The sequence below is a fragment of the Medicago sativa genome, chromosome 8 (genome assembly GCF_051527215.1).
Source record: "Medicago sativa cultivar Bolivia chromosome 8, Bolivia_mono, whole genome shotgun sequence".
Taxonomy (NCBI): domain Eukaryota; kingdom Viridiplantae; phylum Streptophyta; class Magnoliopsida; order Fabales; family Fabaceae; genus Medicago; species Medicago sativa.
The window spans coordinates 11,612,130-11,627,611 of NC_140756.1; the positions used below are offsets into that span (position 1 = coordinate 11,612,130).

General features: G+C 31.9%; 3 long non-coding RNA genes across 11 annotated transcripts; 2 read left to right on the forward strand and 1 right to left on the reverse strand.

Annotated features, from left to right (window-relative positions):
- The first annotated feature begins 538 nt into the window (after positions 1 to 538).
- Positions 539 to 6,927, forward strand: LOC146896954 (uncharacterized). Of its 9 annotated transcripts, none has more exons than XR_015022360.1 (9): positions 539 to 1,202; positions 1,757 to 1,838; positions 2,761 to 2,828; positions 2,942 to 3,842; positions 4,034 to 4,544; positions 4,638 to 4,752; positions 4,867 to 5,046; positions 5,626 to 6,186; positions 6,376 to 6,927. It is a non-coding gene; the product is annotated as an uncharacterized LOC146896954 (long non-coding RNA). The 9 variants fall into 9 exon arrangements; XR_015022364.1 differs by lacking the exon at positions 6,376 to 6,927 and having other exon boundaries at positions 5,626 to 5,696; positions 5,788 to 6,284; XR_015022366.1 differs by lacking the exon at positions 6,376 to 6,927 and having other exon boundaries at positions 4,034 to 4,312; positions 4,409 to 4,544; positions 5,626 to 6,284.
- A 4,649-nt stretch (positions 6,928 to 11,576) lies between these two features.
- Positions 11,577 to 12,472, reverse strand: LOC146896955 (uncharacterized). The gene is made up of 2 exons (XR_015022431.1): positions 12,193 to 12,472; positions 11,577 to 12,017 (listed from the first exon to the last, which is right to left on the reverse strand). It is a non-coding gene; the product is annotated as an uncharacterized LOC146896955 (long non-coding RNA).
- A 125-nt stretch (positions 12,473 to 12,597) lies between these two features.
- LOC146896956 (uncharacterized) lies at positions 12,598 to 14,122 on the forward strand. Its single transcript, XR_015022430.1, has 2 exons — positions 12,598 to 13,552; positions 13,673 to 14,122. It is a non-coding gene; the product is annotated as an uncharacterized LOC146896956 (long non-coding RNA).
- Positions 14,123 to 15,482: the final 1,360 nt, after the last annotated feature.

The following is a 15,482-nucleotide window of genomic DNA, read 5'->3' on the forward strand; positions in this document are numbered from 1 at the left end:
AATTGGTTTTTTGGAATAGACTTAGTAGCAGCCAAAAATAATTTTGTTTTGGATTTCGAAAACGTAGTAACAAACAAAAGTAATGGCTGAATACTTAAAATAAAGGTTTATATGGTAGTAAAAGTTCCAAAAGAAATAATATAATAATTGAAAAAACTAGGTTCTGAAAGTAATCAATCGAAAATAAGGCATAGTAATAGTATGGAACAAGCAATTGAGATCAATGAGTATTCACGGCTGAATGGAAACTTGCAGGCTAAAAATATTGTACAGCAACTAGGGTTCCAAAAAATAAAACGGAAAAATAGGGTTCTGAAAATTACAGTGAAAATTGCGGTGGCTAGGTCTTGGTTTTCAAGTTTTTTTTGGAATATTTGTGTGTGTAAATTGTGTTGTTGGAGGTTTGGTTTTATAGTGTTAGGATTAGGGTTAGGGTTTGTTAAAAAGAAGCAAAAAAAATTGTGGCTTGAAGAGGAGGAAAGCATGTGTTTGTTACATAATTTTGGATTGGGACAACTTTGGACTTATCGAATAATATCAATCTATATATAAAAGTTGCCCCAAGCAAACTTTGAAGCCCTAATTTTTCCTAAACCCTAATGACTAAAATTCCTATTTTACCCCTAACCTAACCCTTAATTTAGAAACAGCTGTAACAAAAGAAGAGCAAAAAAGCACGGGTTAATTCTTCTTCTTTCTCTCTCTTTATTTGAATCTCCTATTTCCCAAAACAAGGTCACGCGTTTCTTCTTCTTCTTCCTCTTATCATCACCACCGCCAACCCTCTCCCCCATCCATCGACGGCGACCACCAAACCTCTCCCACAACATATCAATAGCAAAACTTTCTACCATATCTATCCTCCATCATAGTCGTATTTCTCCTCTCATCCCTCGCCGTCGTCGACTCGATCGCCGCCGTCCGTCCTCTACCGCCTCAGCCTAAACATACTGTCGTTGTTTGCCTCAGCCTCAACAGATTGGCTCTGTTCCAATTTGGTTGAATTGTGTTTTAGTGGATTGGCTCTGTTTTAATTTGGTTGAATTGTGTTTTAGTGTTTGTTTATGGGTAAGTAAATTTGGTTGAGAGGTAGAGTGTGCAGACCGAGAAGAAAATCCCATATCACATCAAAATCTCGAAATTCACGGCATTTTCATTTGCTGGTTTCAATCCATGGCAACACATTGAATTTTCCTCTCCAGGTAATCAATTTATTAACCCTTTTGTTTTGTTAATCAAGTGCAGTTAGTTTGTTTTATTTTTTATTGTATGCTTCTTTTTCAATTTCAAAATAAACAAAAATAATTGAGTTTGGTTCTGTTCCAGTTTCATGAGTTAACATTAAACAACATAAATTTTCATCTTTTCTGTGTAATGGGTAAGCGTTGCTGTTGTTAAGAATGAAATGTGGTGTGCGGCTCTACTACTATTTTCTTTGATCAATTTTCAAGAAAAAATTCATCTTTAACCTTCTCTTTCGTCTGCTGAATTTTTTATTTGATTTTTTTGAATTTTTGAAGAAACAATTCTAGGGATTCATAGATCTTTGTGAGTATGGATTAATTATGCTATATATTTGCAACTCACAATTTCCGTTAACTTCAATCGGATTCTCTTAATTTTGCTTCCTTTAATCGGAACTCACAATTTCCGTTGACTTTACAAAAATAGACATTTTTTATTTGAACATCTTTTGAATATGCCAATTTTAGTTTCGATCCTCAAAAGAACTGATTTTGCCAAGTAATTCTTTTAGGTGGACAAATTCAGTGCAAAGTTTGATGCTGCTGGAAGCAATGCTCATATTCGTGTTGCAGCTTTTGAAAACTTTTAACAAGGTTTGCTCTAACTTTGGATAAAATAGTAGATTTTGAGTGTGTAGTATAATGTAAAATTGGTATTTTCAAACTTGGTGTGGTATTCATATTTTTCAAACTGATGGTGTTTCGGTCAGGAAAGAAGTAATTTTTGTATGTTTTGTGCTTGCTTTTGTATCTGCTGCTAGAGAGTTATAAATTGATGGTTTGTTGGTTTTGTGTCTTGGTGTTTTGCTAATGTCTATTATGTTATTTTCCCATTGAGTCCTGCTGTTTTTTCAGTATATGGCTGTTAAGGTTTGTCGTTTTGGCCGGCTGTTGCTAATGTAATCTATTTTCAACTGTGTATCCTTTCCTGTTAGTGCAGAGTTGCTGTAATTTCTATCCCAAGTCCGGTGATGCCTTCATGATTGCCTTTTTTAACTACAATTTTAGTGTTATTTTAGATTAGATTGTTTCTGTTTTTCTTTTTCTTTTTCAATCAACCAATTATACTGATGTAGGAAAATAGGAAAAAAAAAGTAAAAGCTTGCTGAAAACACATAAAATTTGCACTAAAACTAAACATACCAACTGCAGGCAAAAATGCCTAGAAAACCATATATAAGTACAAAAGAAAATTGCTTTAATCTGCATACCCGACATCAAAAACAATGCAGAATTTGGACGTTCCTCTTCAAATAATTTCTGGACCTTGGTTTGTTTGTTTTTCAATTTAGATTTGCATATTGGTGATTTCACAAATAAATGTAATTGTCCACATAAATAATCGTCCGAATTTTACACTTTGATTGCTTGGAAGCTTTTTTCTTCGTATTTATGGTTTAGGATAAATATGTTTATATGTCTTTGTATATATCTATTTTGCTTTCAACTGATTCTTTATATCTGATTTCCATTCATGGCTTAAGATGACTTTTGCTTTTGGTTGCTTTTGCTTTAGGTGACTTCTGATTCTTCTATTGTCTCTTATGATGCTGCCTATTGAGCAAAATCAAACCCTCCTTTCAAGTAAGCCTTGAAATAATCCATATCCTCAACAAAAAATTGCTTCTTTTTTATTTCTGCGGATGTATTAGTTTTCCTCTATGTTCCCTTACATACACTAATATAACTTATTTCAGTATTAATGTAGGTAACATGTGCCTTAACATTGTTGACAACGGAATAATGGATTAACAGATTAAGTTATAGTGATGAAGAAGTTGCTAAAATAATAAATATCCTTTGCCTTAAGGTTGTCTAGAACCATTGTTTTGTCATGCTGCCATATGTCATTCAATAGCAGCAAACTAAATGGAGAATCTATTGCAATCAAATATACTTTTCAAAACAATCATTTAGGTAGTTAATCAAAGTGATTTTATATTATGGTATTAGAACTCTCCTTTTGAATTGATAGATTTAATTGAAGATATGAACTGTGGTCATGAATTTACTACTCATTTCAACAAATAGTTCATATGTAGCTATGTACAATTTGGTATTAGAACTCTCCTTTTGAATTGATAGATTTAATTGAAGATATGAACTGTGGTCATGAATTTACTAATCATTTCGACAAATAGTTCATATGTAGCCATGTACAATTTGCTAATAATATTTTTTATCTTCTCATATTCATATTCCACTTGAGTCTTCTTGCTCTGTTTTTGACAATCTCTACTATCATTCCTATTATTGTTTAACTTATTTTGACATCTCAGTTATTTTTTTTCCTTTCTTGAGGGGTTATTCAATTGGCAATGTAGAAATGATATAACCAAAACCATCAAATGGGAGATATGATTGTGTAATAGTGGAAACTGAACTTTTAATACTTTAATGGCTAGGATATATCACATATTTTCATATATATGTTTTGATACTGTTGTTTTACCCCCCATGACTTTGGCTTATTGTCAGTTTTTTTCCTTTCAATGTGAATGCAACGCTTTTTTCAGTTGACTCTTTTGTATCCCTTTTTCAGTTTAGTTTTTTATGCAATACTTAGATGTGCATGTGGTATGCCTTTTAATTATCTAGGTGAGAAGCATTCCTTGGCCTGATATGAGTCTATTAATATGATTTTGTTGTCCTTATAATTTGTTTTTCGCTGTTATATATTCGAGATTGGAGATGAACAATGCCATGTAGTTTAATGATTGACTCACTTTTTTTGTGAAATTCATCTTTGTGGCCATCGTGATTTTGTATCAATTTTTATTATAATGTAGGTTTTGTGACCGTTGGGTATTTCAAAGGAAAAGATGGAGTAAGTTTGATATGGATTTTAGATAGAGTGCTTGGTGACTACTAATTGAGTTATTGTGGGAATTTGCAACTTTTAGTTCTGCACGAAAGGTTGTCTTGAGTCATGCCTTTTGGTGTGTTGATAATCAAGTGGTGCGGCCTTCTTGACCGTTTCCTATTTCTTCAACGTAGACAGTTTCCTATTTTTGTGTCGTTCGCTATGACCATGATTAAAAGCCAAGGACAATCACTGAAAAAAGTTGGTATATATCTACCTCAACCTGTATTTTCGCACGGTCAACTATACGTTGCGGTATCAAGAGTAACCTATCGAAACGGTCTGAAAATTTTATTGACAGATGAGGACAACAATTGCATCAATACTACATCAAACGTGGTGTATAAAGAAGTTTTTTTGCAATTTATGAATTGTTCGGTGCTGATGAAATATAGGTGTTGCCGTTTTGTTGATACATTTGTCTGCCATCAATACAAGTATGTACTGTATTGATATTAATCTTAAATAAATGTCTGAATCATGGTCGTCAAACCTAACTCATCAGTGTGTTGCTTAATTTGTTTTTACAGGTTTTGTTTGACCTGACTGTTGCATTTGCCATCATATCTGAAACGCATAAATTCATGTTTATAGTATACTCAATGATCAATCCTTCTGTCTATATGAAAGGCTTGATGTATACAGGTATGTTGATTAAAATTTCGCATAAATCAGTTCTTCTCATATTATAAATAACTTATAATAAGGATTGCAGCAACTAATGCTTCAATTTTATGCTATCTTTGTTTTTCTTCGCAGGTTGAGCACAATTAAGCCATTGCATTTTTGGAATCATTATCATTGTTTCACCATTATTATCTTTGCTAATATATGCTCCTAATTGTTTAAGAATTTCATCTATGGTCTATTATTGACAGTTTATTACTGATAGCATCTATGGTCTATCATTATCATCGTTGGTTAATTTGTGGTTTTAAGGTACTTTCATTCCATTTTACATTGTAATTTTAAGATTGGATTTAAGTTGCTAGAACAATTTGTTCAAGCAGTTTTCTTCTTCTTCTGTGTGATGTTTTCAGTGCATGTATTGAATTGTAGTGTCATGAACAATGACATTTTGTTTGGATGTAATGTTTGCTGCCATAACTATACAATTTCCTTCCACTTGGTGTGCTCGGTAGAATTTAAATGGTATATGAAGAACATGTTTTGTTGGCATGCAATGCAATGTGGTCTGAATATGTTTTTTGTGGTCTGCCATAACTATATGATAATACTTGCTAATTGTCAAGCCTAATGTCCCTTGCTTATTTTTTCTTTGCTTAGTTCATTTTTTGTAGTTTAGATGTGCATGATAGTATCTGATGGTAATTATGATTTTTGCTTGGATAACATGCCTTAATTAGAACACTAAGAGAAATGCATAATGAGTCTTATGAAAAAAAATGGTATAAGTTTAATTTTCAATGATAAAATTTTCTAACCAGTTAATTATGTTAGTATGAAAAATTTAACTTTGACAACAATATTCAATTACATTGTTGATATTTGTTTTAGCTGTGATTTCACAATGGTGATTCTTATTACATATGAGATGGGTTAGTATAGCTTGGTTGTTTGAGAGGAAGGTCAGTTTTTGATCTTTCAAAGTGTTTATTATGCATTGATTTATTTGCATAACAAAGTTTGCTAATTTATTTATCTTGCAATAATTTACAGGTAAAAGCTTTCATATTTGAATATGTTCCAAGAATCAAGCACCAATAGAGGGAAGGAATCATAGATTTAGATGATGAGGTTTTAATAATACGAAAATGAGCCTACAAGTGTTGTAGAATACTTATGTTGCGTTCTTTTCAAAGAAGTATAAGTGTTATTTAGTTATGTTATATTAGTAGTGTAGTTTTTTTAATGTCAAAGTCAATTGTGGAATCCGAAATAGTGTAATTTCTGTTTGCATTTGTATTTATCAATTGACCTCTTTGTATAGCTTGCATAGGATCATTGACCTTTTTGATTAACTTGATTGCAGCTTGCAAGAAGAAATTGATTATAATGTGTTGTTGACCGGCAAGCCAAGCAATCCAACTATCTTTAATTAAATTTAGTTGAAGCATTGTAAGTGATATGAGTTATTTATACATGTTACTAAGATTGGACATCAATTGGTCGCATGAAATTTAATGAAAGATGGATATTTGTAATGTTTCATTGTATATTTGGTATTTCCTTGATAGTTGTTGATAAACGAATTTTCAAATTCAAAACTTTCTGCTGAATTTAGTTAGAATGAATAAAATAATGCAGGTGAAGTCATCCCAATCCCAATATTATGAAAGATAAAGTTTAAGCATTGTGCATATGTGGAGTAACTTACCTCTTTTTTGAAGGAATTAGTCTAGGTTTGCTTTGATCAAATATGATATAATGTGTTCAAATGTCTTATTTAGGAGTGCGAGTGGATTAAGATTATATGAAACCAATGACAATAAAGTTGTCTATTCTATGCTATTATTTTTTTTTTTAAGGATATTCTATGCTATTCATATCAATTAGTAATAAAAATACATTTTACATGTGATGTAACTCACCCATGATGGACGGGTGTGCGATCGAGTTGAGTTCTGAATGCTAAAGTTAATAAAAAAAGATAGGAAATCATATGCTTGAAGGAAATGTGATATCATTGGTGGGAGGAAAGATTTTGAGGTTATCTCTAATACTTTAAAAGAAGGGATGAGGATATCTATAACCAATGAAGATAGTGACAATGCTACTATAACTTCAAATATGGTCAAATATATTAATGTTAATACAAGTAATATACGGTTTATTTAACATTAAAATTTTATATGATATACTTTATTTTTATATATTACCGTCAACATGACCCGTGCGTCGCACGGGTCGTTGGTCTAGTAAATAAATAATAAAAAGGATCTATGCATATTTTTGGATTTGGATTTTTTGGACTTATCTATAACTAAAAATAAAAATAAATAAAAGTGATAAATAAGAATAAACTAAAAAATTATAAAAAGTGAAATAAATTAAAATAATGGATAATAACAAAATAAATAAAAGACGGAAATGAATAAAAATAAAAATTAAAAGGACTAATAATAATAAAAAGTTAGAAGAGGACCCGAATCAAAACAAAAATGAGGTATTTTAAAATATCTCTCAGCCGAATTTTCATTGAAAAGTCAGAGACTGATCAGTGTCACGCGACGGGTGTCAGTGGGACCTTAGGTCAAAAATTGGGGTATGACATTTTCAATTAGTTGTTTTTGCATTAATTGTTACTTCATCCATTTTATTGATTGGTGTACCTGTTGTATTTGCTTACGTCTTTCACACACACCTACACCATTATTTCTTACGTCTTTCTCTTTGTGAATTTGCTTTTCACATTCTCTTTGTATTGTTGTTCCAGAACCTTGTTTACTTTCATTATTTTACACACCACGTTTCTTTCTTTCTTTTTGATTTGCTTTTCATTTATTGTTCTAGAATTTGTTCTTTTCTTGATAGTAGTACTAGTTGTATCATTTTCTTTGTGATTTTTATTTTTGTATAATTTTGTTGTATTTTCCTATTTTTTGTGACGATTTTGGGTTTTTGCTTTTGACGTTCTCTTTGTATTGTTGTTCCAGAACTTGTAAACAGTACTTTCATCATCTTTACACACCACGTTTTTTTTTTCTGATTTTATTTTTGACTATTGCTCTTTATTTTTTGTTCTAGAATCGTTTTTGTTATATTTTCCTATTTTTTGCAATGATTTTGGGTATTTGGTTTTTTGTTTGTCAGTTCATAGAAGAAAGAGGAAGTTAGAAACTCAACATTACAGTGAGTGTGATATTTTGCATTTCATGATTTCATTCCTTGAACCATGGAAACAAGAGATTCACAAGACATTAACAATCTTCATGAATCCATCGCAACACTAAACTTTGCATTTCATGATTTCAAAGTAAATGAAGATCTTCACCATGAATCATTTCTCAAGAATTTTCAAAACCTACATACTATCACTGAATCCTTTTCACATGTTCATCATCAAACCATTTCATCTTTGAACTCTCATACATCTTCAAACTTCATTTCATCCATTTCATCTTTGAAGTCTCATTCTCTCGTACGCGAGTCATTTAAGGAAATTGATCAACGTATAGATGAATCATTTTGTAAAGTCATTCAAGAACTAACAAAAATGAATGACATATTGCAAAGGATGATTGATTCTGAATTGTCCATCGTCATGTCAGAATCGTCCATCACTTCAGAGACAAACTTGATTGTTGTGTGTCAACCGCATGTTATAATTTTGATTTTGGGTTTTTGCTTGTTTGTTTGCTAGTTTATAGAAGAAAAAGGGAATCACAAAGAGGGAATTAGAAACTCAAAGGCACCATTATAGTGAGTGTGATATTTTGTTTACATTTTTTCTAGTTATTACTTATTATGTATAGTAGTAATTGTTGTGTTTGTTTTAACTGTAATTGATATTTGAAATTTGAACCATAAATTTAACATTAAAATTTGTATTTTTATTCATGAATCTCATTTATTCATGAACCATAATTTGTATAGTATTAGTAACTATAAATAATACTACCTTCGTCCCTATATATAAGACCATTTTGCTAAAATTACGGGGATTAAGAAAGTGGATATTTGTATTAAAGTTGTTTGTAATCACTATTATTTTTACAATTTTATCCTTAAAAGAGAGAGTTAGTTTATTTTTTCCATATGCTATTTATTGTTGATTGAAGAAAAAATATGTATAATAAATAAGAACATGTATGTAAAGAAATAATTAATGTAGTTAGAAATAGTAAATGAGTCTTATAAAAAGGGACAAAAAAAATTCTCAAAAGGGTCTTATAATTAAGAACGGGGTAATAAGTAATAACTAGACAAAATGTTATACATGTACGTAATTTGAAATAAATTTAACATTATAATCATGAATCTCATTCACATTTGACTAGCGATATAGTTATGCAGCTTCGTTATATCCATCTAGCTTCATTGAGTCACTTTGAGTATCCTTTAATGGCATCATATATTGATCTAAATTAAATTAGGTAACTGGTTTGATACCCAAAAGTGGTCAGAAATGGTCCCCTTATTTTTAAGAGACCAAGAATTCCAACAAATTAGTAATTTATATAAACTCCATATTGACCAAATGTTGCAGTTCATCTGGATCCGGTTCTTTATCTTCCTCCCTAGATCCACAACCTTCCACATCTATTTGGGAAAGACTTGTATCTGAATCTCCAAAGATGTGTGTGTGTGTGTTTTTTTTTTACTTACTTTTCTTAGTGTTTAAATTTGAAGATCTTGAATCTTCTTATTTTTGTTTAATCTGTATATTTTAATGCAGAATCCAAACATTGACTTGGCTGGTGATGTATACAAAGCTTGTCTTTCCAGTATTGTAATGTTGTTAAGCATTTTAAACTTTTTTTTTTTCCTTTTGTTCTCCTTAAACTATTTAGCAATCAGTATTTGTTATTTTTCCTTTTGCTCTCCTTAAACTATTTAGCAATCAGTATTTGTTTTTTTTTTTTCCTTTTGCTCACCTTAAACATTTCATCAAATACTTGGAGTGCAAATTATACATAAACCCTAAAACTAAAAACTATAAAATTTCTAATTTAAGAGGAAAAAATGTAACATATAAACTTAAAATGTTAATGTTACTTGATTATAAAAACTAACTTGTTATTGGAGTGTCGAGTGATTTAAACTTGAAGAAAAATTGGGGGGTTTGGTTGATTTGAGAGTTTTTAGAGATTTTAGATGTGAAATGAAGAAAAATGAGAAACGAGTTGGTATGAATTTTTTGGCATAGGGTGGAGGTTCACTAGTCACGTTACTGGAAACAATAGAGGGTGTGGTTAAAGGGCCGTTCCGGTAAAATCGGAGGCCATGTTCAAATTATAAAAATGGGCCCCTATGGCAAAACAAGATTTTTAAGCAATAGTAATTATCTATTTAAGTTGTAAATAACATAAAAAATAGTCATTCTTATTAAGTGAAAGTAAGTTTATATGGGAAGGACTAACTAACTTGTGTTGAACTTCACTAACCACTAATTGTTTTAATATTAAAATTTGGGTTCATGTTTCATAATAAAAAGAAACACCAAAAACTTAAAAAGAATCATCACTTTGTTTAGTGCAAAATGGGTCTTAAGTATATTGGTTGTTGTTGCTTAAATAAAATGTCTTTGTTATCTAAATAGTGACAAACTAATACTAATATCGAAGAAAAAAAAATAGTGGCAAATTAGTACTAGCTTGCATGATTAAACTTAAAACAATAGAAAAAATACTAATTATTTACCGGATTTAATTTACATTGTTAATGGAAATAGATGACAAAAATTTCAAGATATATAGTAGTTTTATACATTCATAGTTAACTCTGAAATGCATTTTAAATTGCAATGACCTAGTAGTTGTGTATGTAATTGAGACTTTTATATTTGGTTCAAATTCACACAAATGCTCAGGATTGAACCTCAAGACCGATGACTCAAGTGCATTCTATTTTACCACTAAACTATTCCAAAATGTCTATTAATTTTTTATATTTTATTATATATACCTAACACTTTTGAGTGCTATATTAATTTGTATTTTTTTATTAGGGTTGTGTTAACCGGTGCCCCCGGGTACTGGTTAAGGTATCTAAAAAAGGAAAAATTAAATTAAAAGTAACACTTTTTTGACTTTTGATACATTGATTACACAATTTTCAATGCAAAAGATACTATATTTGCTTTCGTAACCAGTGTCCCGGGGACACCGGTTAACATTTCCCTTTTTATTATATATACTTAACACTTTTGAGTGCTATATTAATTTTTATTTTTTGAGGCTATTAAGATTGCGAGGTCCGGCACCTTAGCTCACCTTGCACATGCCAAGGGCCGGGTGGTAAGAGCTGTGAGAGCGGTAAGCGTCTGCTTATCGAGGACGGCGATGAATTGAAATTTGATAACTCAGCCTACGTATCCTTGTTTGTACACATATATTTCTTACTTTAGAATAGATGTAATATTATATATTTTTTATATTTATATTCTTTTATGAGTATTTTTGCGACCTTAACCAACTTGCGATTTAGATTTTTCTATTCTACAAAGTAGTTTAAGCTCTTCTTTGAATTTAAAAGACTTAGAACTGGCACAAAGCATAAGAAAAGCATGGGAAGAAGGCTTGAAGAAAAGCATTATACATGCTGATGTTATTGATGCATCCTTGGAAAAGTTTCCTTATTTTATAAGGTGCAATCAATTTTATTTATACACGTAACTAATATCTAATTTGATTGAAGTGTTAAAGTTCCTTTTTGTGACACTCATTCTATAGGAAGAAATTGGATGTGAAAACCATGTAGTTCATTCGGTAGAATACATGTTGTGTTCTGTTCATTTTTGTGAGTTTTCAAAAAGACGTGCAAACATTTACATTAAGTATAAGACATTTTAATGCTAACATTCTCAACAAACTTCCATGAATTAAACTTAAATTCCAACAAAATAAATACACTGCTACATAATATTGATGCTACCTAAATATAATCTTATATCAAAAATCAAATTCTTGAGAATATCTTCAGGCGATCTCAGCAACGTAGCATCCATCTCAATCCTCGTGAACATGCGGTGCGGGCGAAATACGGAGAACATGCTCCTCACGGAGTCGTCGTCTGTGAGCATTATCTTGTCGGACTGCAATAACCCAGAACGTCCATATTGAACGTCTTCCGCCCTCCTTGTGTCTTCGAGGTTGAGTCCTTGGTTGATTTCATTCAGTTTATCCTCCATATCCTTTAACGTGACATCGTCCTGAACCTTGAACAAATAAGGGTGTTCACCGTTGAAGCATACTTGAGCGCTGAACAAATTGTCCATTGTTTCATATCTACACCATAAGAAATTAAACATTCAATGAAAAACTCATTCAAACATTTCATCAAACACTTAGAGTGCAAATTATACATAAACCCAAAAACTAAAAACTATAAATTTCTAATTTAAGAGGAAAAATGTAACATATAAACATAAAATGTTAATGTTACTTGATTATAAAAACTAACTTGTTATTGGAGTGTTGGTTGATTTAAACTTGAAGAAATTGGGAGGTTTGGTTGATTTGAGAGAGATTTTAGATGTGAAATGAAGAAAAATGAGAAATGAGTTGGTGTGAATTGTTGTATGATCTCTATATACACGCCGCGTGAGTTAACTTGTGTTGGATGTAGGTTGTATTCCAACGTGAGTTACGTCACGTTGGGATTAACACTTGCGCCCATGGGGGTATTTTGGAAAGTTCGGTTGAAAGTGAGCAATTTCTGTTGTGAGAAGAGCAATTTTCCAGTTGTAAAAGTGGTTCAACAATGTGATTGATGGGCCGACTTTCAAAGGGAAGGCCGATTAGATAATTTGTAATCCGGACAGTCAGGATGGATTCTTATATTTAACCCTAAATCTTAAAAACAGTCAATCCGCAGCTCCATCTCCACGCTCTTTTGTATCTATCTGTTCCTTTGTCGGCCGCCAGTCCCAGCATGAATTCCTGTTTATCAAAGTTATTGCGGCCATCACACCGCAGGATCCTCAAAATCTCCTCCTCCTCAAAGATGATGACAACAACCCGCACTCTCCAAGGTTGTGAAAAACCCCAATCTCCCCTCAAAGTTATTGTGGATGAATTCCTAAAAAACTACGTCCCTCCTAAAAATAAAATACAAATCGTACCCTCCTTCTTGCCGCCATCATATTTCGAGGAAGATGATTATTTTTTTGATGATTATGATGATTATCCCGCTTTCCTTCCAATGATCCCCCTTCTCAATCGCGTCATTCACCGTTTTAAATCAATTGAAAATGTTATCGCAAAGTTACACTCTTACAATCTTTATGAATCTGACCCAGATTCGCATTCGTATATGTTTTTAGTCTTGTTAAGACTTTTGTCGCATGCAGGTAAACACGATGTGCTCCTTGATGCTTATCACCACATAGTAAATTATTGTGACTTTGTTCCAAATACTTTTGCTTCAAATCTACTTATGGATTCTCTATTTACAACTGGTCAGTCCCAATCTGCTTTTTCTGTTTTCAAACAAATCTATTCCCCTGATTTTTTCACTTTTGACATTGCACTTTTTCACCTTTCCCATCTCAACGATATTGCCAATATTTCACATGTCCTTACACACATGTTGAGGATGCCTTGTTATCCTAGCCATGATACTTTTAATAAACTTTTGTATTCCTTTTGTAAAATGGACGCCATACCGCAAGTGAATCAACTCTTGGGTCTAATGGTAGTTAAGTTAGGGTTTGAAATCTCTGTCAATGTTTGGGCTGTACTAGTTACTAAGTTTGTTAGGGAGAGGAGTCTCAGTCGAATTGATGCCATGATTTCCCAAGGTTTTGTACCAGATGAAGAAGGTACTTCTTCTGCTATGATGCAAATACATGATACATTTTGTGATCTTCTCTATTCAGTTTGTAAAATGAATGCCATGCCGCAAGCCTTCCAAATTTTTGGTCTAATGGTTCATAATTTAGGGATTGATTTCTCTATCAATGTTTGGACTTCACTCGTCACTAAATTCATTCAAGAGGGTAGATCGGGTGCTTTGCTAAATCAAATGTTTTCAGAAGGTTTTTTGCCTGATAAAGGTAAGTCTGTTGCAAAAGTTTATGCAATATGTGATGAAGTTGCAACTGCTGCAACATCTGGTGTGTTTCAAGTTCGTACTTTGGATTACTGTGACTATCAAACATCCCCGCTTTTTAGTTTACAAACTGAGGTTCATTCACGAGGCTTAGCCACATAAATTGTGAAATATGGTGAAACAGACAGACTTTTTGAGCTATTCCTCAACACTACCCTTATATTTATTTTTATGTTCTATTTCAAATAAATAATTACTCAACTTGGTGTAGTTTATATTTTGATGCCATTGCACTTGGAGTTTATATTTTAATGTTATTGGTTTCTAATTATTTTTGCTATTTATGTATTGTTTCATGGTTTCAAATTGCGGTATGCAATTGCGACCACAATATTGCTTTCGCAGCAGCGTCTGCTACAACATCGCACCTCAATATGCTTGTTAACCATTACTAGCTTTATTAGCATTCTACTTTTGAGTATTTGGAAACATCGTAGTATTATAAAACTTTGTAACAATTCTACAAGAGTCAGGCGTTGACACCAAATCTCAACCCTCCATTTAAAGTTTGATCAAAGGCTCTTAATTCTCAATTAATGGTCCTCTAGAAATGGCCAAATTTATTGATGTACTGAATGTCACTATTTATTTTTATTTTCGGCAATCACTCTTTATTAATCGTATATTATTTAGTGAAATCTTGTTTGTGCTCGCCGATCTCAAATTACACAATTAATCCTTATTTGCTCATGATTTTTTCTTGTTTCAGCAAATTGATTTTTTTTACACAATATTATTGTTCAGTCATTGAAAAAATCAAATTGAAAACATTGTCTACATCTCCTTGCCCTCTTGGCTAATAGTTCGTACAGCAAAGATAATTTTTACCAAATTCATGATAACCATGATAATTTGAGAGGAATATAGTGAACGTAGGACTGTGTTAGATGGGTTTGCTTCTATCTATCAGTTTATGTGCTTAACAAAGATTGAATTCGGTTCAAAAAAATAAATACTCCTGGGATTGTATCGTTCAAAATTAATTGAATATATATAAAATTAATTGTATGATTTTGATAAATTGGAAAACCCTTTAAATTGAATTGGGGCCAATTTCTCAAGTCAAGAGAAAAATCAAGAAATTTCTTTACAAGGTATGAATAGATGTGATTGTGTAATTGAGATTTGAGAGGAGAACGAATAGACTTTCAGATCAGGAGGAAAGAGTTTGCTCAGCAGGGAAATCAAGTGAAAAAGGCTCACGAGAATAAATTTAATAAGCAATTATGTACCTTTGGATTAAATAGATAAACGGTCAAGATTTGGTGTCAACGAATTCGTTGACACCAGGTGTCAACGTATCCTAACTCATTCTACAAATGTATCATGGTTTAAAGTTTTGTTGCTACTATTGTTTGGAAACGTTCAATTATAAACAGTGGATCAATAACTATTTATCGCAACAACACGTCTACGCTATTGCGGACTGTGTGTTCTAATAAACAACAAATAGGTGTGCTGATGCCACTTTGTTTAAGGGGAAAAACCGGCCCCAAGGAGGGTAAAATGATGCCGCTTTATCAACTAGCAACAATTGATAGTATAAGAGATTACAACTGTATTTTTTATCCTTGCAAGTTGCAAAGAATGAGAATTTCAGTAACCAAAATCTTTGGACAAAAGCCAGATCATTGAAATAT